This window comes from Schistocerca gregaria, unplaced genomic scaffold (assembly GCF_023897955.1).
Source record: "Schistocerca gregaria isolate iqSchGreg1 unplaced genomic scaffold, iqSchGreg1.2 ptg000526l, whole genome shotgun sequence".
Classification (NCBI taxonomy): Eukaryota; Metazoa; Arthropoda; class Insecta; order Orthoptera; family Acrididae; genus Schistocerca; species Schistocerca gregaria.
In genome coordinates, this window is record NW_026061925.1 from 8,624,830 (window position 1) to 8,627,242 (window position 2,413).

Here is a 2,413-nt window from a genome sequence, read left to right on the forward strand (position 1 = left end):
ATCAACTTAGAAGCTTCATCTGTGTTCTACTATGGTGCTTTTAGTGTCTCCACATACCGCAGCACGCGACATAGCTTTGCAGACGATAAGTACAACCGTTTCAGAGAGAAGAGCGGCCAATGTGACGATCTGGCTTTAAGTCGATTCGATAACAAATGACGAAAACGGACAGATTTCTAAGGTTTTTACTACATAAGAACACTTTTCACATTCTCCCGTGCAACTCGGCTGCTAGTCCTCCTTTCATGCAAAATGTTAAGGTCGTAGCTCATGTCCAAGGCACCAAAGCCAGCTAAAAAGTCAATAATCGATACCTAAAACTTGAATTGTACTACTTCTTACTGGCTATTACATCAACTTAGAAGCTTCATCTGTGTTCTACTGTGGTGCTTTTAGTGTCTCCGCATACCGCAGCACGCGACATAGCTTTGGAGACGATAAGTACAACCGTTTCCGAGAGCAGAGCGGGCAATGTGACGATCTGGCTTTAAGTCGATTCGATAACAAATGACGAAAACGGACGGATTTCTCAGGTTTTTACTACATATGAACACTTTTCACATTCTCCCCTGCAACTCGGCTGCCAGTCCTCCTTTCATGCAGAATCGTAAGGTCCTAGCTCATGTCCAAGGCACCAAAGCCAGCTAAAAATTCAATAATCGATACCTAAAACTTGAATGGACTACTTCTTACTGGCTATTACATCAACTTAGAAGCTTCATCTGTGTTCTACTATGATGCTTTTCCTGTTTCCGCCTACGGCAACACGCGACATATCTTTGCAGACGGTAAGTACAAGCGTTTCCGAGAGCAGAACGGCCAATGTGACGATCTGGCTTTAAGTCGATTCGATAACAAATGACGAAAACGGACGGATTTGTCAGGTTTTTACTACATATGAACACTTTTCACATTCTCCCCTGCAACTCGGCTGCTAGTCCTCCTTTCATGCAGAATCTTAAGGTCCTAGCTCATGTCCAAGGCACCAAAGCCAGCTAAAAAGTCAATAATCGATACCTAAAACTTGAATTGTACTACTTCTTACCTGCTATTACATGAACTTAGAAGCTTCATGTGTGTTCTACTACGGTGGTTTTAGTTTCTCCGCATACCGCAGCACGCGACATAGCTTTGCAGACGAAAAGTACAACCGTTTCAGAGAGAAGAGCGGCCAATGTGACGATCTGGCTTTAAGTCGATTCGATAACAAATGACGAAAACGGATGGATGTCTCAGGTTTTTACTACATATGAACACTTTTCACATTCTCCCGTGCAACTGGGCTGCTAGTCCTCCTTAGATGCAATATCTTAAGGTCCTAGCTCATGTCCAAGGCACCAAAGCCAGCTAAAAAGTCAATAATCGATACCTAAAACTTGAATTGTACTACTTCTTACTGGCTATTACATCAACTTAGAAGCTTCATCTGTGTTCTACTGTGGTGCTTTTAGTGTCTCCGCATACCGCAGCACGCGACATAGCTTTGGAGACGATAAGTACAACCGTTTCCGAGAGCAGAGCGGGCAATGTGACGATCTGGCTTTAAGTCGATTCGATAACAAATGACGAAAACGGACGGATTTCTCAGGTTTTTACTACATATGAACACTTTTCACATTCTCCCCTGCAACTCGGCTGCCAGTCCTCCTTTCATGCAGAATCGTAAGGTCCTAGCTCATGTCCAAGGCACCAAAGCCAGCTAAAAAGTCAATAATCGATACCTAAAACTTGAAATGGACTACTTCTTACTGGCTATTACATCAACTTAGAAGCTTCATCTGTGTTCTACTATGATGCTTTTCCTGTTTCCGCCTACGGCAACACGCGACATATCTTTGCAGACGGTAAGTACAAGCGATTCCGAGAGCAGAACGGCCAATGTGACGATCTGGCTTTAAGTCGATTCGATAACAAATGACGAAAACGGACGGATTTGTCAGGTTTTTACTACATATGAACACTTTTCACATTCTCCCCTGCAACTCGGCTGCTAGTCCTCCTTTCATGCAGAATCTTAAGGTCCTAGCTCATGTCCAAGGCACCAAAGCCAGCTAAAAAGTCAATAATCGATACCTAAAACTTGAATTGTACTCCTTCTTACCTGCTATTACATGAACTTAGAAGCTTCATGTGTGTTCTACTACGGTGGTTTTAGTTTCTCCGCATACCGCAGCACGCGACATAGCTTTGCAGACGAAAAGTACAACCGTTTCAGAGAGAAGAGCGGCCAATGTGACGATCTGGCTTTAAGTCGATTCGATAACAAATGACGAAAACGGATGGATGTCTCAGGTTTTTACTACATATGAACACTTTTCACATTCTCCCGTGCAACTGGGCTGCTAGTCCTCCTTTCATGCAAAATCTTAAGGTCCTAGATCATGTCCAAGGCACCAAAGCCAGATAAAAGGTC